General features: G+C 46.1%; 1 long non-coding RNA gene and 1 other non-coding gene across 2 annotated transcripts in view; both read right to left on the minus strand.

Moving 5' to 3' along the window:
* Positions 1–25,360, minus strand: part of LOC126162974 (uncharacterized) — a 523,342-nt gene that overhangs the window by 374,084 nt on the left and 123,898 nt on the right. The window lies entirely within an intron of this gene.
* On the minus strand, positions 10,195–10,271 carry Trnat-agu (transfer RNA threonine (anticodon AGU)). Its single transcript has one exon. It is a non-coding gene; the product is annotated as a tRNA-Thr (tRNA).

Consider the following 25,360-nt stretch of genomic DNA (forward strand, 5'->3'; position numbering starts at 1 on the left):
CGAACCTCCGCCGGGACTAGCCGCACAGTCCATGACTGCAGTGCCTAAGACCGCTCGGCTAATCCCGCGCGGCGTCACTCCTTAGCTTCACCCTTCAAATTTAGTATACTTTTGTGTTTTTAAAACAGCTTTATCTACCTTTCACAAGTGTTTCAGCTCAACTGAATGCTGAACAGTACTCTAAAAGTCGCCTGCAGATGGTTGCTGCCACTAGTCAGCTGATCGAGCGTTGGTTTCAAAGCAATGACATCAAGCGCGTCCTATATCGTATATGGCCTAAGGTGTGGAGATCGCTGGCGAGGGAGTGACAGCGGAAGTCGACCACTGTGATCTTGCGCCGAGGGCCGGTAGCCATGACGCTATCGGCCTGTCCCTCAGGCAGACACCGTTTCACTTGGCTTTCCCTCTCGCCACGCGGCTGGCACAGTGACAGATCAGCCGAGCAGCGGCGTTTGGCTTCCGAGTGCAAGAGTGCCAACATCACTACTGCTGCAGGGTCTGCAGCCAGTGTCCGGGCGCACAAACTGCGATACAATCGATGCAATCATTCCTAACGCCTTCACAAAGGAGTGTGCTGCTGAGGCTCATAGGAGCCTTTGGGACATCACCGGTACAGGCACTATTCGTCATACTATACAGGGTGTTACAAAAAGGTACGGCCAAACTTTCAGGAAACATTCCTCACACACAAAGAAAGAAAATATGTTATGTGGACATGTGTCCGGAAACGCTTACTTTCCATGTTAGAGCTCATTTTATTACTTTGTAACCTCCCCCTCACTTACCGACCTTAATGACAGTGAAAAATGAAACCGCGTGTACCTAATGGGAGTTTTGGAAAAGCAATCGTCACCGAAGTTAACCTGTCGGTAAAGAGTGAGGAAAGGGTTACATCTAAATGAAAGGAAATGTGCTAATGAAACTGGTGGAAATTAATTTTGAAAAGGGGTAAAGTTAATAAAGAAAGTAAATGTGCAGCCGTTACGTTAACAATTAACTAGCGGTAATTAGGTATTTGAGATTTGGGGGAAATCACGGTCGCCAGCCCTAAGGACAATTACTATAGTAACTGAAAAAGAAAGGTTATTACACATATAATTAGCACTAGAAGCGTGGCAACTGAAGGTTGACACGTGTAGTGTGAAAACTGAAAGTTTGTCAGAAGTAATAAATTTCGCTACACCCTGACTTAATTTAGCAAAAGAATTAATAAAACCGGAAAATCGAAAGTTAATTTAGTGACTGAAGTTAATAGTGAGCTTTCTTTCTGAAGCACATCGAAATTCAGTAAAACACGGTTAGTCTTGGACTACCTCAACAATCATTTCAAAAGCTACTTGAATCTACGCAATTTAGAAATAAGAGATTTAACTTTGAACTTGAATTAAATGATTGTGAACAATTAACAATAGAAAAATTTAGTACGTACAAAGCTGAGCTGCAGTCAGAGGTAACTAAAATACGGTAACAAAACTCGCACTCTTAATTTGTGCTTGTGCAATCTAAATACTGTAGCCAGCTATGACTGAACTTTGAAATTAAAGCAGTGAAATAAATTGATGCTGGCGTTTGAATTTCAACGACACTCGGATTCATTCCGGAAAAGGAAGGGACCCTGCTTGGTAATGCAACTGGGACAATGAGCAACAAAGGTTCAAGCTAAGTTGCTGTAATTATAGTTACTAAAATGGTACAGTTTGAAATGCTGAGGTCTGCCATACAGTTCTAGAACTTTACGTGCGTCCAGTCTTCCTTGTTGGTTGATTGAAGGTTTGAAGCCGTCGGTCGAGGAGGTGGCGACAGTCACTCATTGTCGGCCGTCGCTGTTGCAGAAGCTGGATGTTGGCGCGCCTTCTTCTCGACACGGTCACCAGACGAAACGGGCTCTTGATGTGCGCTAGTTAATGTTTCCCGTCCGTGACACCATGTCAGAAACTATCATCGCAAGTCGAGCGCAATTACATGCTGCCAAACCCCGAAAGCGCGGCAACTCGCGGGAGCGTCACACAACACACCTGCTCCACTCGCTACTCCCGCCAGACTCCTTCCCTCAGCCCGCGCTCCACGCGGCAGAGTTAACACTACCAAAGATCCTACACACTTTGATTCTTCACACGACCTATCGACGTAATCGTTCGATAGCAGTTTTCCCTAGGCAAGACCCAGCGTAAAAATACAAATAATATTTACGAAACAAACCAATTATACATCGACATAAATGTATAAATATATATATATATACAAACAGTAAAACAATTACAATATACAAAGTGACAGAAATGTCATATCTTGAGGTAACAAAGCAAGGAAAAAAAATAATAGTACAATAGATGGAAATAGGAGGCTATGCATTTCCGGCGTTACAACTTCTCTTCAAATCACATTAATCATGGAATGGAAACACATAGCAACAGAACGTACCAGCGCGACTTCAAACACTTTGTTACAGGAAATGTTCAAAATGTCCTCCGTTAGCGAGGATACATGCATCCACCCTCCGTCGCATGGAATCCCTGATGCGCTGATGCAGTCCTGGAGAATGGCGTATTGTATCACAGCCGTCCACAATACGAGCACGAAGAGTCTCTACATTTGGTACCGGGGTTGCGTCGACAAGAGCTTTCAAATGCCCCCATAAATGAAAGTCAAGAGGGTTGTGGTCAGGAGAGCGTGGAGGCCATGGAATTGGTCCGCCTCTACCAATCCATCGGTCACCGAATCTGTTGTTGAGAAGCATACGAACACTTCGACTGAAATGTGCAGGAGCTTCATCGTGCATTAACCACATGTTGCGTCGTACTTGTAAAGGTACATGTTCTAGCAGCACAGGTAGAGTATCCCGTATGGAATCATGGTGGTGAATCGAGGAAGTACAGTACATACTGACGAAACTAAAATGAGCTCTAACATGGAAATTAAGCGTTTCCGGACACATGTCCACATAACATCTTTTCTTTATTTGTGTGTGAGGAATGTTTCCGGAAAGTTTGGCCGTACCTTTTTGTAACACCCTGTATACTATGCATGTTTCCGATAGCTGTTCTGTCAGATGCAGAGATTCTCTTACTAGATGTAGATGTAGATTCATCGCCCGGCATCGCCTGAATATCTAGAAAAGCAGTTTTAAACATGGCTGTTTCTCATGAACCGTATACTATTTTCAACATAGCATTATACAGCCTCTGATGTTTTTATCTAGGCACATGTAGCAAAGGCTGGAAAGTGTTTTATTTTATTTTTGACTTGAGAATAGTTGTTCTAAATGTTGACCATTACTTCCTTGCAATGTAATTTTACGGTTTCTCAAATATTTCATTCTGATGAAGACACCCATAGTAAGTGTCGAAACCTAGGTCAATGTACCAAACAGTTATTTGCAACCGGCTGGCTGTATAATCCTATGTTGAAATTTAAAAAAAAAAAAGCGGTCGTTCACTTGTGGTTCCATTTCTGGGCAGACGTGCAATACTATTTTGGGATGCTATGTGTTTCCTGAAACTTCAGTACTAGATATTTAGCATACTGCCTCCAGCAATCGGGGACACTCGCATAGGCGTAAGTAGTGTTAGCATAGATCACACGTACAGAACTACGCAACAGCAGCTTCCTGAAGCTGTTTCAGTAGTTAAGATTAGGAACTACCATAAGCCATTTGCTGCGCTTGCGTTGTAGCTGATCAGCAAATTTAGTACCATGGTTTAAGAATTTTGGGTCTTCTACCGTTTTTTGGGTTTCCGTACCTCGGTAGGTAAAAACGGAAGCCTTATAGGGTCCCTTTGTTGTCCGTCTGTTGTCTGCCCGACTAAGACCGCTTTTTCTCAGGAATGCGTAGACGTGTCGAAATACGAGGATCTACGTTCCCATGGCAGTATAAAAATTAAGCTTCTGAGTTAACGCAATCAAAACACACGGACTTTTTTTTAGTCGTCAATCCTTTGACTGGTTTGATGCGGCCTGCCACTTATTCCTCTCCCGTGCCAAACTCTTCATCTCAAAGTAGCACTTGCAGCCTACGTCCTCAATTATTTGCTGGATGTATTCCAGTCTTCCTCTACAGTTTTTACCCTCTACAGCTCCCTCTAATACCACGGAAGTTATTCCCTGATGTCTTAACGCATGTCCTATCATCCTGTCCCTTCTTCTAGTCACTGTTTTCCATATATACCTTTCTTCATCGATTCTGCGGAGCACCTCCTCATTCCTTGCCTTGTCGGTCCACCAGTTTTCAACATTCTTCTGTTGCGGCACATCTCAAGTGCTTAGTCTCTCTTCTGTTCCGGTTTTACCAGAGTCCATGTTTCACTACCACACAATGCTGTGCTCCAAATGTCTTCCTCAAATTAAGGCCTATGATTGATACTAGCAGACTTATCTTGGCCTGGAATGCCCTTTTAGTCTGTGCTAGCTTGTTTTTTATGTCCTCTTTTCTCTGTCTTTCATGGGTTATTTTGCTGCGTAGGTAGCAGAATTCCTTAACTTCATCTACTTCGTGATCACCAATTATGATAAATTTCTCGCTGTTCTCATTTCTGCTACTTCTCATTATTTTCGTCTTTATTCGATTTACTCTCAGTCCATATCCTATACTCATTAGACTCTTCACTCCATTCTTCGCTTTCACTCACGATAACAATGTCGACAGCGAATCTTATCATTGATATCCTTTCACGTTGAAATGTAATCCCATTCTTGCACCTTTCTTTTAGTTCCGTCATTGCTTCTTCGACGTATACTTTGAACAGCAAGGGCGGAAGGCTACACCCCTACCTTACATTCTTTTTAATCCAAGCAGTTCGTACTTGTCCTCTCTTATTGTTCCCTGTTGGTTCTTGCAAATATTGTATATCATACGTCTTTCCCTATGTCTTACCCCTATTTTTCTCAGAACATCTTGCACCATATTTCCAGGTCGACAAATCCTACGAACGTGTCTTGATTTTTCTTCTGTTTTGCTTCCATTATCAAACGAAATCAGAACCGCTTCCCTGGTGCCTTTGCCTTTCCTGAAGCCAAACTTGTTGTCATCTAACAGATCGTCAGTTTTCTTTTCCATTATTTTGTATATTATTCTTGACAACAACTTGGATGCACGATCTGTTAAGCGAATTGTTCCTTAATTTTCACATTTGTCGGCTCTTGCAGTCTTCGGAATTGTGTTGATGGTGTTGTTCCTAAAGTCTGAATATATACTGCCAGTTTCGCCCATTCTGCACACCGACATGATTAGTCGTTTCGTTGCCACACCCTCCAATGATACTAGTAACTCTGGTCGAATGTTATCTATCCATTTGGCCTTATTTGATCTTATCTCTTCCAAAGCCCTTTCAAATTCTAATACTATTCTGTATCGATTCCTGTTTGTTCTTCCGCCATCGGACAAGTCGTCCCAACCATAGAGCCTTCATTGCACTCCTTCCATCTATTCGCTCTCTCTTCAGTATTTATCAGCGGAATTAATATTGCGCCAGTGATATGCCGGCCGCTGTGACCGTGCGGTTCTTGGCGTTTCAGTCCGGATCCGCGCTGCTGCTACGGTCGCAGGTTCGAATCTTGCCTCGGGCATGGATGTGTGTGATGTCCTTAGGTTAGTTAGGTTTAAGTAGTTCTAAGTCTAGGGGACTGATGACCTCAGATGTTAATAAGTCCCATAGCGCTCGGAGCCAGTGATATTAGCGCCCTTGCTTTTAATTTCATCGAAGGTTATTTGGACTTCTGTGTGCTGAGTCAGTCCTTCTGACAATCATTTCTTTTTCTATTTCTTCACATTTTTCATGCAGCCATTTGACCTTAGCTTCCCCGCACTTCCTATTTATTTCACTCCTCAGTGACTTGTATTTCTTTTTTCCGAATTTCCCTGAACATCTGTTTACTTCCTTCTTCCCTCTGTCGGCTGAGATATTTCTTGTGTTATCCATGGTTTCTTTGTAGCTTTCTTCCTAGTACCTACTTTTCCCTTCCCAGATTCTGTAATACTGTCACAGTATCTATAGCTTCAGGGAACTTCAAGCGCCTCTCTTCATTTCTTTGTGCAATGATTTACTAAATTGCCATCTGAGTCTGTATCATGTCCTGGGCACGCCTTACAATCCAATATCTGATTTCAGAATCTCTGCCTGACCATGATGTACTCTGAAATCTTCCTGTATCCCCCGGCCTTTTCCAAGTATACCTCCTCCTCCTGTGATTCTATAACGGAGTGTTACTAGCTTCAATTTATTACAGAACTTAATTAGCCTTTCTCCCCTCTCAGTCAATATTCTCTCGTGACCCTTTGTTCAACTCCTTCCCGTACAATCGCATTCCAATCCTCCATGACTTGGTCACCTTCCTCTTGGCAGTCCCATCTCAGAGATCTGAATGGAAGACTATTCCGGTATCTTTATTCAATAGAGAGATCATAATGGCACTTTTTCAGTTACAGGCCCAATTCCTTGTGAATGTACATTATGTGCCTTTAAGGGAATGGTTTGTATTGCCTGCTGCTCCTCCTGCCGTTAATCATTTCTGATTCTTTCACCTTTTAGGGGAAGTTTCCCACCCCAAGGGTAAGAGAGCGCCCTGAACCTCTGTCCGTTCCTCCGCCATCTTTGACAAGACCATTGGCAGAACAAGGGTGACTTCTTATGCCGGAAGTCTTCAGCAGCGATTGATGATGATTTTTATTCAAAAATTAAGCAGTGTCGGGCTTCGAATTCACCACCGAGGACGTTTTGATTTGTAACCAAAGACGCTACCCCTAGGCTACTTCTGCACGAACGATATATGTCGCAAATTTTGACACTCACAAACTCTCTCATCGATACGTGTGTGAGCCGTGGCACACGATTTCTCGATTCAGCTTGTGGCGAGTAAATTTGCTCTTGATCGACAGGTGGAACTTCAGCGGTTGTCACAATGGGGTAGGTGGAAGATGGGGGATACGCAGGTAGTGCGGCAGTGTTCTTGGATCGGTAACAGATGGTACTGCTTTGGTTGGCTCTCGGTAAGAAAGCTCAGCTGTGTTCCCGGGTTTGGCTCATTGCAGGGGAGGCCAGTGCAGCGCGGAGCGCAGCTGATAGCCAGCAGTGAGCAACATGGCTCAGTCTCCCGTCAAGAGGCGGGATTCTTCGAGAGGGTTCGGCAGCCAGGGGCAGAGCGGACTGACTCACCTCTGCAGTGATGCCCTGGGAGGAGCCGTTGCGTGTACCGCACGGCAGTTGCACCCCGTCTCCCTGTGGCGCCTGCCGTCGCTTTGGACCAGCTTATTTAGAGCGCATTGCATCGGTGTTAGAATGGTGAGCATATGCTTACTACATTCTTTCTAAAAGCCATCTGGTTTGTTCTAGGGAGCCTTCCATTCTACATTATTCTGGTGTCAATCTGTTGTAGCTTACTAACAGCTCACAGAGAGTGCATTGCAATCCAAGCTGTATTTTCAAATAATGTGTGTTCCGTTGGCTTATACGCAAGAAAGCGTTATTATTCATCGAAACGTGGTGAAGTTGTAAGAAGATCCTCTCTTCAGTACTGCTCTGTATGCATGTATTATTCGTTTGTTCGCTTTTAAAGTCCTGTGTCATATATTTACATTCGTGGCATGCAAAACATATTTTAAGTAATGACTAATGCAATATGGTGGCTTAAACCATTTTAACCTTTCATCCGTTATGATGGTCCAAGACCAAAATCAATAGATGTCTGGGTTTAAAATAAAAACAGCTGATAGTTCATATATGCATTTTATACATTAAAAACTTGTTTTATTCATTGAAAAATTGTTTCAGGCAAAGTACTTTAAAGTCGGTGGTTCTTTCAGCTGTGGCCGTTGTATAATAATTTAAAGCTTGTCTTCGAGTTTTATGTACTTTCAGTTGTCGAAGTTAGGAGGATTAATTTATTGTATGCGTGTGTTAACTGTATTTGTGCTTATTTATATTTGATGTCTTACAGGTAACGTATTTGGTGTAGTGAAAAGCCTTGAAACTACAAGCGGTTGCATGGAAGCGCAGGGTATTCTACAGTAAACAAAGGTGGTTTGTTGTGATCACATTGTCACTGCGTCTGCTGCACTTTTTACACGATAGCCTACATGGTCGCTGATTGTGGAAATTACAATAGTAGGCGTGTGTTTTTTAAAGAACGTCTTTAAAACTCTGAAGGTTGTTGTTTTAAAGATCATGCACTATCTGAATATGAATGCGTGGTATCTGTTCTTTCGGCCATGACCAAAACTACGGACACCTCGCAGAATCCGCAGCTGTGAAACATTGTACGAGGTGCTATCCAAAATTTTCGGGACTGGTGCTGCCATCCGTTGAAAACCTCACCTTTGGACTAATGGTCACCATCACCCTCGAAGTACTTCCCATCCGCACGTACACGCTGGTCCCAGCGCTTCTGCCACTGGTCAAACGTTTTCTGGAAGTCCTGTTCTTTGAGGGTGTTTATCACCGCCAGCGATGCTTCTTGAATCCTCTCCAGAGTGTCGAACCGACGGCCTTTCAACTTGAGTTTCAGTTTCGGGAATAGCGCGAATTCGCAAGGTGCCAAATGTGGCGAGTACAGCAGGTGGGGTACAACCGCCATGTTGCCAGAAAGGTCCTGGTGAGCAAGGACGAGTGACAGGGCGCGTTGTCGTGATGCAGCAGCCAGTTCACTTGAAGCCAAAGTTCGGGCCGTCGTCGCCGCACGTTTACACGGAGCCAAAAAAATGGTTCAAATGGCTCTGAGCACTATGGGACTCAACTGCTGTGGTCATAAGTCCCCTAGAACTTAGAACTACTTAAACCTAACTAACCTAAGGACAGCACACAACACCCAGCCATCACGAGGCAGAGAAAATCCCTGACCCCGCCGGGAATCGAACCCGGGAACCCGGGCGTGGGAAGCGAGAACGCTACCGCACGACCACGAGATGCGGGCTACACGGAGCCGTCGCAATACGTCACAGTAGTATGCGGAATTCACTGTTTGGTTGGGTGGGAAGAATTCTTTGTGCACAATTCCCTTGGTATCAAAGAAAACGACGATCATGCTCTTCACTTTTATCTTCGCCTGTCTCGCTTTTTTTGGTCTAGGAGAGCCCGGGCTCTTCCACTGGAACGACTGTTGCTTTGTCTCTGAGACATAACCGTAAATCCAGCTCTCGTCGCCGGTGATAACCCATGACAAGAAGGTTGGATCATCAGATGCGGTCTGACGAAGGTCCGTGCACACTTCAACACGCTGTGCCTTCTGATCGGCAGTCAAAATCCTCGGCACAAATTTTGGGGCGACACGATGCATGCCCAATTCATCAGTCACCATTCGTTGACATGTCTCATAACCAATACCCACTTCATCCGCAAGGTCTCGAATGGTTCGACGTCGATCCGCACGAACCAATTGTTGAAGTTTGGCAACAATGCCTGGCGTTGTGCGGCTAACGGGCCTTCCAGTGTGAGCATCATCTTCGACGTCTGTACGGCCAGCCTGAAGCGAGCATGCCACTCAAACGCGTACGGCTCATGCTCTGTCCCCCAAACAATTGTTGAATCATTGCAATGGTCTCCGTAACACTCTTCCCGAGATTCGCACAGAATTTGATACACACGCGCTGTTCTGTTCGCGGATCCATCGTAAAATCGCCACACACCAAACACAGAGTAATACGTAAATCACTGTGGACACGTAACATGCTTTCCCAGCTGAATGCCATTCCGCAAACTGAGTCATCAGATATGCAGCTCTCGCTATCTAGCGGCGCAAAGATCTACTACTTCTGAAACTTCCTGGCAGATTAAAACCGTGTGCCCGACCGAGACTCGAACTCGGGACCTTTGCCTTTCGCGGGCAAGTGCTCTACCGTCTGAGCTACCGAAGCACGGCTCACGCCCGGTACTCACAGCTTTACTTCTGCCAGTACCTCGTCTCCGCTGTGAGTACCGGGCGTGAGTCGTGCTTCGGTAGCTCAGATGGTAGAGCACTTGCCCGCGAAAGGCAAAGGTCCCGAGTTCGAGTCTCGGTCGGGCACACAGTTTTAATCCGCCAGGAAGTTTCATATCAGCGCACACTCCGCTGCAGAGTGAAAATCTCATTCATCTACTACTTCTTCTTTCCAGATGGCAGCACCAGTCTCGAAAATTTTGGATTCCACCTCGTATATAAATAGAAGGGGATCACTGCTGCCAGCTGCAGCGGGACATTACGCGGGATCAGCGGCGACGAGTGAAAATGTGTATAAGACCAGGATTCGAACCTGGGACCTCCTGCTTACTAAGCAAGAGTGCTAACCACTGCGCCATCCGGGACACACCGCTATCGCCCCCGCGCGGACTAACTCGGCAAGTCTCACGGCCGATCCACATTCCCACCGAACGCCACATATCTGCAGTAAAATTCACTGCTCTGAGATTCCCACGGGAGGTTGGACGTATTTGTACATCCGCACTGGAGAAGGTGGATGCATTGCCCAGCTAGGCGTATCAATTATATGAATGGGTGGTGTCTGTTCTTTTTGATACGTGCGTATACACAAATACGTCCGACCTCCCGTGGGAATCTCAGAGTAGCGAAGATAGAGTATAATGGACTGCTGATAGGTGACGCTCAGTGGGAATGTTGGTCAGCCGTGAAATGAAATGTGCCGAGATATGCCGCGCAGTTGCAATTAGGCTGTGTCCCGGATGGGGCAGTGGTTAACGCACCTGCCTAGTATGCAGGAGATCGTGGGTTCGAATCCCAGTGTGGCACAAATTTCGCTTGTCGCCGCTGATTCCGCTTAATGTTCTGCTGCAGCTGACAGCAGTGATTCCCTTCAATTTATATATCATGCACTATCATTTGCTGTAAAATTTATTTGATTAGTTTAAAGTTTTTAATAGTGAGAGTAACGATCGCTTTTGGTTAGAGTTATTGTGAATTAAATTCATTCTGATTAAGATTATTATTTTCCGCTCTCCAAAGCGGATGCGTTTTATTATAAAAGAAAATAAATCTGTTTCCACCGTCTGGGTTTTTAAATATTTTAAATAAATCTTTTAAAAGTATTCTGATTTTTATTAAAGTATTTAAGTTCAGCGCCTTATTACTCCAGCGCCTAGCTTTCTACCATTTCACTACAGTTTCACTACTAATGAAGTTTGCACAGAACTCTCAGAGCGCGAGTCCTACTAACATTTCTCTGGATTTTTTTATCTTATGCTTAATTATTGAAAATCCTGTAACTACATTACAAATCTTGAAGCGAATATTTAATTACAGTTGTTTACACCTTTGTGTAGCAGTGTGGAAATACGATACGCATAGCATTGCAGGTGGCGGCGGGTAATGACATTATACGTAATAATAAAAAAATAAAATGCTAGCAAAGGCCGCTTCTGATAGTGTTGAGCTCGGCGCGACAGAAACTGCCGGCAAGAGCAGCGCGTAAACGCACTGCGACCTCGGATCAGAGACTGTGTTGACACGTGATAGGGGCCTGTGGCGTGGCGCTTGGTCAGTATCTCCAAAGACGCCACCACCGAGCCTCTACTTTATCTCCTCTCCCTTAACTGACACAGGATTTACACATTGCAGTCTACTCCGAAATCTAACTTACGATCATGGCGCTCTTAGTCCGTTATTACCCAGGCGAATATTTCTCGTCTGAAACAGCGACTGGCTTTGATGCTAGCATTTATAACAGACCCCTGTGGCAAGCCAGGTGGACCCGAAAAACACATCAAGACCTTATAACTGCCACTTTCACAACGTATTGCTACTGAATCGGGTCTACTGCAGTTTAAGTTACTTAAAGATCTTATATTTGGCGCAAGGATGTTTTTGAGCTGTGATGCATCTCGTTAAATTTACGTCATAGAACAAATTTTCACACAATTTTAAGTCGCTAGTGCAAGAAAGCGTATCTTTACGGCTTCAGAATATTGTCACATCAAAAACAAGTAAAGTATACGGAAAAACATAATGTTGCAATCTTGGATGAGCGGAAATCGAAAGTACTTAACAGAATTACGCATGTACATCTACATCATATCTATACCACTCATTGCCGGCCGCGGTGGCCGTGCGGTTCTGGCGCTGCAGTCCGGAACCGCGAGGCTGCTACGGTCGCAGGTTCGAATCCTGCCTCGGGCGTGGATGTATGTGATGTCCTTAGGTTAGTTAGGTTTAAGTAGTTCTAAGTTCTAGGGGACTTATGACCTAAGATGTTGGGTCCCATAGTGCTCAGAGCCATTTGAACCATTTATACCACTCAAGATACCTTAGGGTGTGGCGGCTGGCACTTTCTGCTGTGCCAATGACAATTCCCCCCCTCCCCCCCTCGCTTCCTGTTGCAATCACGAATCGCCCAGGAATGTTAACATTTTTATAAAAATTAGGCAGTCACATATATCGATATTCTAATAAATATCAAAGTAAGTTCTCTATATATCGACGAAACGTTTCGATTGGAGAAAATATCGACGAACAGGTCCATAAAAATACAGGCTTCACACTGTAAATATGCAGCCTGTTTTAGAGCTGTATATTTAAGTATTGATTTATTGTTAGATACTCTGTACATCAACAAACTAGCAGCCTGCCTATTCTCCTTAGAGCAAGAATTGAAAGGATAACGATGCGGTCGTGCGGTAGCGTTCTCGCTTCCCACGCCCGGTTTCCCGGGTTCGATTCCCGGCGGGGTCAGGGATTTTCTCTGCCTCGTGATGGCTGGGTGTTGTGTGCTGTCCTTAGGTTAGTTAGGTTTAAGTAGTTCTAAGTTCTAGGGGAATGATGACCATACATGTTTAGTCCCATAGTGCTCAGAGCCATTGGATAACGATGCACGTTCACGCTTGGCGATACCCACTTTGCCAACCATGGTAACTGCACGTAAGTGGCCCAATAAAAGCTGCCCGATTGGTGCGTCGTTCGGTTTTTGTCACATATCGGATTTTTGTGGAACAGTTAATGTCCACTTCCCGGTTTTGTTATTATTTTTTTTTTCACTTTTGCCAACGCTAGCCACCTAGCAGTGGCGGAGCTAAGCGTTACAGTTCTGTTGGTAGCGCCAAGAGCCGATTACGCCAGCATTTCTCCTCACACGTGTCCACCCACCTCATAGACCAATCTTGTCATGTAGATTTTTATTTCTCATTTCCAGCAACTGCTTTTGGAGAACATATACTTGCTTCCCACAGAGAAATAGAATGTTTGAGCGTGTTGTAAGCTCAAGTAGTAACACTCCTTCACACAGTGAAAGTTCTAATTATGATCTACTACAGTTAAAAAAAAGAAAAACTTCAAATATTTATCGAAAATTGTGAAAGAAATGTCATATAAAACAAAAATATCAACATCCCTCTTTGACATATCGATATATATCGTTTTCTGTGCGAATAGTCACCTGTATGTATCTGTACTTTCCCTAACGGGTATCGATATATCGATATTTTATCAGCAACGCTAGAATCATCCGCGAGATGACTGATTGTTGGTAAGCCTCCGTGTTAGCTCGAGTCTCTATAATTTTATCTTCCTGGTCTTTTCGCGAGAAGTACGTAGGAGGAAAAAGAATACATCCTAGAAATGGTTCTCGGCCGAGACGTCGGATGTCGTTGCGAAATCCCCACAATACCGGGTGAATCAAAAGAGACATCAGATTTCAGTTGTTTGTTACAGACAAACTATAAACGACAGAATCACAATGCGTGTGTCACTGGATACCAGAAAGGCTCAAAGTTGACACAGCTGCGGTGTTGCTTTGGCGACATGGCAACTACATCACAAGACAAATCATTTTGTGTGTTGGAATTTGCGCGAAGACAATCCATTGTTGAGGAGCTACGTGCATTCTCCACTGTCCATTCAGCAGGAAGCCGCCTCTGTACAAGCAGATTTATGAGTGGCATACAAAATTCTTGGAAGTTGTTTGCATGTGCAAGGGAAAGAGCACTGGTCGGCCACGCACGTCTGATGAAAATGTCGAGCGTGCCCGAGATGTGTTCATAGAAGAGCTCGGAAGTCCACAAGGCCAGTAACAATCAGCTCCCTGAAACAACGGTTGGCGTCTTCTGAAACGACGCCTGCCAGAGAAGCTGTGCAGGTTGCAGTTACTGTAGAGTTGCGTCCCGGCGACCAAATAGAAGACACGAATTTTGCGTTTCAGTTCTCCAGGCTATGGAAGAGGACCTATCTCCGAAGGAGTCATCTTTTCGGACGTAGGGTAAGGTGAACCGCCATAATGTAAGAATTTGGATGGTCACAATATCTCGGCGTCGTCGTCGAACATGAAAGAGACTCAACGAAACTGAACGTGTTTTTTGCCGTTTCTGTTCACAAAGTTTATGGACCTTTCTTTTTTGCGGAGGAAACTGTAACAGCAATGCCATTCCTGACATACTGTAAAATTGGTTGTTTCCTCAGCTTCACGAAGATTCCAATGATTTCATTTCTATGCATGACTGCTACCCACCTCACTTTCACCTTGAGGTGCGGCGATGTCTTAGCAACACCATCCCACAACGTTGGATTGGCAGAGCTAGACAACAAAATCTCGTTTAGTGGTATTGGCCTTCCAGGTCACCAGACCTTACACGTTGCGGGTTTTTTCTGTGGGGGTACATAAAAGATAGTGTTTGCCCCATCTGTGGCAGCTACTCTTTAAAGTCAAATCGAACTGTTGAAGCTGTCGATTCAGTAAACAGGGTGTGTGGAATAAAATGGAAGGGCGATATCTCTCATAGTTAGCCTGTAGCAAAAAATTGAAAACTTCTCTTTCTTTTTGAATCACTTTGTATTTCATCGCCGCAACTGACGGACATCTTCAGGCGCGACGAACACACTACTGAGCTATGATTGAAGCCTTTTTTCCCAGTCTTAGTAGGAAACGCGTAGGCGTCAAATTTGGGATCCTCCCGTCGTTATGGTTCAAAATGGCTCTGAGCGTTATAGGTCTTAACATCTGAGGTAATCAGTCCCCTACAACTTAGAACAACTTTAAACTAACTAACCTAAGGACATCACACACATCCATGCCCGAGACAGGATTCGAACCTGAGACCGTAGCGGTCGCGCGGTTCCAGACTGAAGCGCCTAGAACCGTTCAGCCACAACGGCCGGCCCGTCGTTGTGATTGTGGTACAGTCGTTCCTCTTTAAGCTTTGATTAATCGATGTTCAGACTGACCGCTTGATTCATACCCAAAGGTAAGATCGAGTCAGACGTTTCCAACATGACACGATACAGCATGACCTTCTTTGGGTTGTAGTTTTTGTCAGAATTAGTGGATAGGCGGGGTGTACCACGAAAAGACCTTTATCGAGTGGCGGGTGTCAGCTTACCAACGTGTCACTGCAAAACACTATTCATATAAAATTAGCAATAGAACATTTGCCTGAAATAACTATATAAAAAAATGTTGTTCCTTGTTGCAAGTAAGTTACTTTTCCGTAAGTACTATCCCGTTCACGCGATCAGTGTGTGGTGATATGACATGGTGTTCTTTCTAGTTAATGACGAGTGTGAGCTGAAATAGGAATAATTTTAGTAGTGAATTTACTTCCTTTCTATTTCATTCCCCGAACGATACACTTCACTTTCTAGTTTAACGTTCATATTCCGTGCATCAAGTACAATGTTTCACTGTTTTGAGAGAACAAACGTACACTCCTGGAAATGGAAAAAAGAACACATTGACACCGGTGTGTCAGACCCACCATACTTGCTCCGGACACTGCGAGAGGGCTGTACAAGCAATGATCACACGCACGGCACAGCGGACACACCAGGAACCGCGGTGTTGGCCGTCGAATGGCGCTAGCTGCGCAGCATTTGTGCACCGCCGCCGTCAGTGTCAGCCAGTTTGCCGTGGCATACGGAGCTCCATCGCAGTCTTTAACACTGGTAGCATGCCGCGACAGCGTGGACGTGAACCGTATGTGCAGTTGACGGACTTTGAGCGAGGGCGTATAGTGGGCATGCGGGAGGCCGGGTGGACGTACCGCCGAATTGCTCAACACGTGGGGCGTGAGGTCTCCACAGTACATCGATGTTGTCGCCAGTGGTCGGCGGAAGGTGCACGTGCCCGTCGACCTGGGACCGGACCGCAGCGACGCACGGATGCACGCCAAGACCGTAGGATCCTACGCAGTGCCGTAGGGGACCGCACCGCCACTTCCCAGCAAATTAGGGACACTGTTGCTCCTGGGGTATCGGCGAGGACCATTCGCAACCGTCTCCATGAAGCTGGGCTACGGTCCCGCACACCGTTAGGCCGTCTTCCGCTCACGCCCCAACATCGTGCAGCCCGCCTCCAGTGGTGTCGCGACAGGCGTGAATGGAGGGACGAATGGAGACGTGTCGTCTTCAGCGATGAGAGTCGCTTCTGCCTTGGTGCCAATGATGGTCGTATGCGTGTTTGGCGCCGTGCAGGTGAGCGCCACAATCAGGACTGCATACGACCGAGGCACACAGGGCCAACACCCGGCATCATGGTGTGGGGAGCGATCTCCTACACTGGCCGTACACCACTGGTGATCGTCGAGGGGACACTGAATAGTGCACGGTACATCCAAACCGTCATCGAACCCATCGTTCTACCATTCCTAGACCGGCAAGGGAACTTGCTGTTCCAACAGGACAATGCACGTCCGCATGTATCCCGTGCCACCCAACGTGCTCTAGAAGGTGTAAGTCAACTACCCTGGCCAGCAAGATCTCCGGATCTGTCCCCCATTGAGCATGTTTGGGACTGGATGAAGCGTCGTCTCACGCGGTCTGCACGTCCAGCACGAACGCTGGTCCAACTGAGGCGCCAGGTGGAAATGGCATGGCAAGTCGTTCCACAGGACTACATCCAGCATCTCTACGATCGTCTCCATGGGAGAATAGCAGCCTGCATTGCTGCGAAAGGTGGATATACACTGTACTAGTGCCGACATTGTGCATGCTGTGTTGCCTGTGTCTATGTGCCTGTCGTTCTGTCAGTGTGATCATGTGATGTATCTGACCCCAGGAATGTGTCAATAAAGTTTCCCCTTCCTGGGACAATGAATTCACGGTGTTCTTATTTCAATTTCCAGGAGTGTATATATCGGTGTTATACTTGCTGTCAAAAAAATAACAAAGCATACTGCCAAGTATCTATTAATCTCAGAATATTGGTATTGGGATCCTGAAACACCATAAGAATACGTCCGTAATTAACAAGACAGTGCAGCAAGCCCTCATATTGGAAGGGCGCAGGAATAACAAGATACCTAATCATGAAAACAGCAAGGAAAAACTTGCAGCATATATGTCATGAGTTTTCTGTTTCCGACACTTTCTGTTTATTTGTTCTTTTTGTTATTACTGAAACTGAAAAAGATACCACTTGCGTGAACCACGAATGAAATATACAATAAAGAAAAAAAATGTATTCAACACTGTCACTGGGTTTCCTTGAGAGATAAGTCCAAGTTTTTGTTAGAATTTATCTGTAAATACTCTCGTCTCACTAGAGTATTTCATTGTAATCGTTGATGGTAACTAAACACATAAAAAAAACTTTTACGTCACCCCGGTTCCCAGAACTCCTGAAGATAGACGTTCACTTTGCATATTGTATCACAGACACAGTCCCTTTGACTGTTCAGAGATGTCCCTAAACCCGCCCAAAGATGTAAACAACCATGCATGAGCAGCGCCTATTAGACGGAGGGGGTCCGTCAGCCGTTCAGTTACAGACATTCCACCAGGAAGGAGGTACACGGCTCGTGTTGTCTGTGGTTCAACCATGCCTAGACGGTTAGACGGTCAGTACCGCGGTTCGATCGCGTCCGCATTGTTACTTTGTACCTGGAAGGGCTCTCAACAAGGGAAGTGTCCAGGGGTCTCGGAGTTGTTGTTCGAACATGGAGGAGATACAGAGAGACAGGAACTGTCGATGATGTGCCTCGCTCAGGCCGCCCAAAGGCTACACTGCAGTGGATGACCGCTACCTACGGATTATGGTTCGGAGGAACCCTGACAGCAACGCCACCATGTTGAATAATACTTTTCGTGCAGCCACAGGACGTCGTGTTACGACTCAAACTGTGCGCAATAGACTGCATGATGCGCAAATTCACCCCCGACGTCCATGGCGAGGTCCATCTTTGCAACCACGATACTACGGAGCGCGGTACAGATGGGCCAAACATGCCGAATGGGCCGCCCAGGATTGGCATCACGTTCTCTTCACCGATGAGTGTCCCATATACCTTCAACCAGACAATCGTCAGAGACGTGTTTGGAGGCAACCCGGTCAGGCTGAACGCCTTAGACACACTGTCCAGCAAGGTGGAGATTCCCTGCTGATTTGGGGTGGCATTATGTGTGGCCGACGTACGCTGCTGGTGGTCATGGAAGGCGCCGTAACGGCTGTACGGTACGTGAATGCCATCCTCCGACCGATAGTGCAACCATATCGGCAGCATATTGGCGAGGCATTCGTCTTCATGGACGACAATTCGCGCCCCCATGGTGCACATCCTGTGAATGACTTCCTTCAGGATAACGACATCGCTCGTCCAGAGTGCCCAGAATGTTCTCCAGATATGAACCCTATCGAGCATGCCTGGGGTAGGTTGAAAACGGCTGTTTATGGACGACGTGACCCACCAACCACTCTGAGGGATGTACGCCGAATCGCCGTTGGGGAGTGGGACAATCTGGTCAAACAGTGCCATCATGAACTTGTGGATAGTATGCCACGACGAATACAGGCATGCATCAAAGCAAGAGGACGTGCTACTGGGTATTAGACTTACCGGTATGTACAGCGATCTGGACCACCATCTCTGAAGGTCTCGCCGAATGGTGGTACAGCATGCGATGTGTGGTTTTCATGAGCAATAAAACCGGCAGAAATGATGTTTGTGTTGATCTCTATTCCAATTTTCTGTACAGGTTCCGGAATTCTCGGAACCGAGGTGATGCAAAACTTTTTTTGATGCATGTATAATCATGTCAGAATTTTAAATGTATACATTTCAGGAATACGTTTTAAAAACGTTTGTTTTTCAAATGTGGGACTAAGAAGCTGGGTAAAATACATTGTAAGACAAAAGCTTCACAAATTGAGCAAGCCAATAACACCTTCGCCCACCTCTGGCCCTTATGCAATCAGTTATTCGGCATGGCACTGATTGACAGAGTTGTTGGATGTCCTCCTGAGGGACATCGTGCCATTTTCTGTCCAATTGGCGCGTTATGTTGTCAAAATCCCGAGCTGGTTCAAGGGTGCTCCCTATAATGCTCCAAATATTCGGGGACCTTGCTGGCCAAGGTAGGGTTTGGCAAACACGAGGGCAAGCAGTAGAAAATCTAATGTGCGCGCGGGCATTACCTGTGAGCCCAGGATGGCTTGCCATGAACGGTAACAAAACTGCATGCAGAACACCGTCGACGTACCGCTATACTGTAAAGATGCCGCGGATCTCATCCAAAAGTGGTCTTGGTATGAAAAGAAATGGCAACTCAGGCCATCACTACTGGTTCTCGGGCCACACGGCAGCTGACAGTCGGGTTGGTATTCCGCCGCTATACACGGCATCTCCAGTCATGTCTTCGGTGGTCAGGAGATCAGTTCGAAGCGGGACTCTTCACTGAAGACAATTCTTCTCAATAAGGTTCCAGCCCGAATGTGACCGACATTACTGCAATCGGGTTCTGTTGGTGTAGAGAAGTCAGTGGTAGGTAGTAGGAGCAACAGGCGCCGTGAGCTCAGCCCCTTTTCCTTGAAACGACTATTAACGGTCCTCGTCGCCGCTGAAGCACTATCTGCACATCGGATCGACGGTAGTGAAGAATCTGGGCTCTTAGCACCACTCTGACGATTAGTCGGTCCTGTCCTCTAGGTCGACCGCTTCCTTCTTGACGTTGTGTTCGGCCATGGTTCACCATTCCTGCCAACATCCAAACGTCGAGCGATTCGCCGATTTCTCCAACCTTCTTCTTTGACTCCAGTTACACGTTTTCCTCAAATGCTGACATCTGCGTATATTTCCAGAATGAGATTTTCACTCTGCAGCGGAATGTGCGCTGTTATGAAACTTTCCTGGCAGATTATAACTGTGTTCCGGACCGGGACTCGAACTCGGGACCTTTGCCTTTCGCGGGCAAGTGCTCTACCATCTGAGCTACCCAAGCACGACTCACGCCCCGTCCTCACAGCTTTACTTCCGGCAGTACCTCGACTCCCACTTTCCAAACTTCACAGAAGCTCTTCTGCGAGTCGTGCTTGGGTGGCTCAGATGGTAGAGCACCTGCCCGCGAAAGACAAACGTCCTGAGTTCGAGTCTCGGTCCGGAACACAGTTTTAATCTGCCAGGAATGTTTCATAACAGCGTACACTCCGCTGCAGAGTGAAAATCTCATTCTGGAAACATCCCCCAGGCTATGGCTAAGCCACGTCTCCGCAATATCCTTTCTTCCAGGAGTGCTAGGTCTGCTAGGTTCGCAGAAGAGCTTCTGTGAAGTTTGGAAAGTAGGAGACGAGGTACTGGCGGAAGTAAAGATGTGAGGATGGGGCGTGAGTCCTAGTTGGGTAGCTCAGTTGATAGAGCACTTGCCCACGAAAGGCAAGGGTGCCGAGTTCAAGTCTCGGTCCGGCACACAGTTTTTAATCTGCCAGGAAGTTTCATATCAGCTCACACTCCGCAGGAGAGTGAAAATCTCATTCTGATAATGTAATTTATCCAATATTCGGCTCATTGGACACGAAGTAATTCTGAAGGCAGGCTTGTTTGATACCATGGAAAAGACGTCTCTAGCGCCTAGAATAATAACAGCAGCCTCAGCTGAAACGTGTGTATTTTTTAGCAGTGACACTTTCATGGCCGGTGGTGGCTTCAGCAAACGACAGATGTGCGGATGTCTCTATGATGGCACTGCATTGCTTCTGCCTGGGGCAAATGTGGCAACACTGACTGATAAGTCGTTCCTTGGATCGATGTCATGTTGTATGAACAGAACAGAAATAAACCAAGATAATTCGAAAAATAAGTGAATATATGGGGAAACTTGGTATGGACACGTTTTCTGTAGATGATCCACAGACGATCAGGTAAAAAGGCCCTTTTTCAATAGAGCTTTGGAGGAGAAATTGGGATTTAGATCTTTTCCAAATGTAAATGGTTCAAATGGCTCTGAGCACTATGGGACTTAACATCTGTGGTCATCAGTCCCCTAGAGCTTAGAACTACTTAAACCTAACTAACCTAAGCACATCACACACATCCATGCCCGAGGCAGGATTCGAACCTGCGACCGGAGCGGTCACGCGTCTGAAGCGTGTATAACCGCACGGCCACATCGGCCGGCTCCAAATGTAAATCTAACAAGAGGAAGGTGTTGGATGAGGTTTACCAATTTGTCTCAAACTACGTGACTAGAAGAGGGTAGAGCACTTGCCCGCGAAAGGCAAAGATCCCGAGTTCGAGTCTCGGTCCGGCACACAGTTTTAATCTGCCAGGGATGTTTCATCTGTGTATATTGTTCACGCACGTGACTGTGAGGCATAGGTACTGTCCAAATTAGTACAAGGAATGATGATCCCAAAGCCCTTATGCCCTAGTATCGAGATGTCCCCTGTTTGCCCGCATCTCGTGGTCGTGCGGTAGCGTTGTCGCTTCCCACGCCCGGGTTCCCGGGTTCGATTCCCGGCGGGGTCAGGGATTTTCTCTGCCTCGTGATGGCTGGGTGTTGTGTGCTATCCTTAAGTTAGTTAGGTTTAAGTAGTTCTAAGTTCTAGGGGACTTATGACCACAGCAGTTGAGTCCCATAGTGCTCAGAGCCATTTGTCCCCTGTTTACTACTCTTACCAGTTGCTCGGTGAAATTGCGCTGCAGCGTCTCAGATTCGTTCATCGGCCGTCAAAATTTACATTTTGCATTTTCCGTCGATACCCGCATGAATATCAGTTCGTGACCAATTTACATAACTCTTCGTGGTGTGTCGTTTCATTTTGGTCTTAGAGTGTATTTACTTCACAAGCGATATAGCCTGGTGTTAAAAACTGGCATCAGACGGGCACCAAACACCACTTCCGCTGATGGGCCAAACACCACTTCCGCTGGTGGTACTCTAAAGGAGGGAATGTTTAGGCTTGACACTATTGGCTAGCCGTCATAAGTCTTTCATAATTAGCCGCCATCCCAACATCCTGTGCCGTCTCCATGAATTATCAAACTCCTCTTACAACTTTGAACATGGCTGACGTTTGCAGCAACCGTGTACACAAATTTGAAAAATTTGTAAATATCTGCCAACCGGTTGCGTAGATTTTCTATATACCTTGACCAGGTTTCGTCACCTCTAAGGGTGACTTAATCAGAAGGTAAGGTAATTACATGAAGAACATATCGTCAAAGATGTACAGTGATTTAAGAGCTGAGTTGCTCAAGTCATACATTAAAATATAAAACATAATGTTCTTCAAAAAGTCAAACATTAAAACATAAGTAACACCGGTGTGGTGTGAGGAGTGAAGGTATATAGAAAATCTATGCAACCGGTTGGCAGATTTTTACATATTTTTCAAACTCCTCTTACCCGACTTTCCCTATTTTAGATTAATGTAAAAGGCCTTGAGTGCTGCGACTAATGTAGGAGCAACATTACGACAACGACAAATGCGCCTTTTAAAGGTCAGGGTTGCAGTGACGCTTTTTTCAGGCTTACAGAAGAAACTCTGATGATAATTGCGGAAGCAGAGACGCACGTGCGCCGGCACACACCTGCTCGCGGCTTTGCGCTGAACTTTTAATAGCCGTGGTGCAACGCAGCACGACACGACAAGCTTATAGCGGTACACTGCTAGGCTGCAGCTGTGCGCTGGGAGCATAAAAGCCGTAGAGGTGGCCGCGGTCTGCGGAAAGGAAGAATTCTTCAGATAGTCCAAGGGAACGGGACAGTTTACGACCTTTCCCTACTATCGAAACACTGACATCCCGATCCAGATCTGTGACCTTAACTGAATAGTGCAAAAGAAAACAAGTTAAATTTTTAACACATGTTTTTTTTTTTAAAACACATTTTTACAACAGATCCTACATACGAAATCTGTTCAGAAGGAAACCAAACTTTCTTCTCCTTGCCGGCTTGAGTGGCCGAGCGGTTCTAGGAGCTACAGTCTGGAACCGCGCGACCGCCACGGTCGCAGGTTCGAATCCTGCCTCGGACATGGATGTGTGTGATGTCCTTAGGTTAGTTAGGTTTAAGTAGTTCTAAGTTCTAGGGGACTGATGACCTCAGCAATTAAGTCCAATAGTGCTCAGAGCCATTTGAACCATCTTTTTTTCTTCTCCTTCTTCCTTCTTTGTTAGAGCCTGTTTCTTTCATTGACCCTCACTCTAGCCTGAATTTGTCGTTCCATCTTCTCTTTGGGCGGCCAATGTTTCTTTTACCAGCTGGTAATTTATTTCTTACGATTTTCACAATCTTCCGTTCATCCGTCCTGTTTGTGTGTCCGTTCCATCCTTACTTTCTCTACTCATTATTGGGGTCTACTTTGCATCATTTTCTAATGCTTTACTTTTTTATCTCGCAGTGTCTTCCCTGTAATCTTCCGAAGAATTTTTCCAAAAGTATTTTTGTTTTTGATGTTTCCTGTCTCGTCTCAAAGCTCATTATTGTTTAGTGCATTCTTGCCTTTACACCTTTTTCTTTACGTTTGTTTTTCCATATAGCATCATTTCAAAACCCTGCCGCTTTATTTGTATTTGCTACTTGCTCTCTGCCTTCCTTTTCGACATTTTCACTGCTGCACAGTTCAAGACGGAGATATTTAAACGTCATTCATTGACTGTTAAATAATTCTTCTATCCACTTCCAGTTTACATCTAGCTGGTTCAACAGGTGTGATCATACTTTTGGTTATTTGAGTGGATATGACCATTTTTAGGTTTTGGCTGCCACGTGGAATGTATGTAAAAATTTCAGCAGGTTATCTTCGCTGTTTTCGAGCAGAACTGCATCGTCAGCACAACAAATGGTTATTTACTTCTTCATCCCCCATTCTATACCCACTGTCAGCCAATACTTTCTTTATCACCTCGTCATGACTGTGTTAAAAAATAGTGGGCGCACAGAGTCACCTTGTCTACTACCACTATTAACTGCAATGCAGCTAGTTAACTTGGAAACAATTTTCGTCTTCATGTCCTTGTTGCAATAAATATCTTCAATTGTCTTCGTTAAGTAAGAAGGAATCCCCCGTTTGTGGAGCAGGTGTACCACATCTGTTAACTGAATACTATCGATAGCCTACTGCACATCAATAAAACAAAGATAAGCTGGTCTATTCTATTCAGTGGACTTCTCTACAACATGTCTAAGAATATTGCCTCTGTTCCATGACCTACTAAATCTAAATCCTCTGCAAGAATTGTAAGGCTTTTTATTTTACACTCCTGGAAATGGAAAAAAGAACACATTGACACCAGTGTGTCAGACCCACCATACTTGCTCCGGACACTGCGAGAGGGCTGTACAAGCAATGATCACACGCAAGGCACAGCGGACACACCAGGAACCACGGTGTTGGCCGTCAAATGGTGCTAGCTGCGCAGCATTTGTGCACCGCCGCCGTCAGTGTCAGCCAGTTTGCCGTGGCATACGGAGCTCCATCGCAGTCTTTAACACTGGTAGCATGCCGCGACAGCGTGGACGTGAACCGTATGTGCAGTTGACGGACTTTGAGCGAGGGCGTATAGTGGGCATGCGGGAGGCCGGGTGGACGTACCGCCGAATTGCTCAACACGTGGGGCGTGAGGTCTCCACAGTACATCGATGTTGTCGCCAGTGGTCGGCGGAAGGTGCACGTGCCCGTCGACCTGGGACCGGACCGCAGCGACGCACGGATGCACGCCAAGACCGTAGGATCCTACGCAGTGCCGTAGGGGACCGCACCGCCACTTCCCAGCAAATTAGGGACACTGTTGCTCCTGGGGTATCGGCGAGGACCATTCGCAACCGTCTCCATGAAGCTGGGTTACGGTCCCGCACACCGTTAGGCCGTCTTCCGCTCACGCCCCAACATCGTGCAGCCCGCCTCCAGTGGTGTCGCGACAGGCGTGAATGGAGGGACGAATGGAGACGTGTCGTCTTCAGCGATGAGAGTCGCTTCTGCCTTGGTGCCAATGATGGTCGTATGCGTGTTTGGCGCCGTGCAGGTGAGCGCCACAATCAGGACTGCATACGACCGAGTCACACAGGGCCAACACCCGGCATCATGGTGTGGGGAGCGATCTCCTACACTGGCCGTACACCACTGGTGATCGTTGAAGGGACACTGAATAGTGCACGGTACATCCAAACCGTCATCGAACCCATCGTTCTACCATTCCTAGACCGGCAAGGGAACTTGCTGTTCCAACAGGACAATGCACGTCCGCAT

The sequence above is a fragment of the Schistocerca cancellata genome, chromosome 2 (genome assembly GCF_023864275.1).
Source record: "Schistocerca cancellata isolate TAMUIC-IGC-003103 chromosome 2, iqSchCanc2.1, whole genome shotgun sequence".
NCBI classification, from domain to species: Eukaryota; Metazoa; Arthropoda; class Insecta; order Orthoptera; family Acrididae; genus Schistocerca; species Schistocerca cancellata.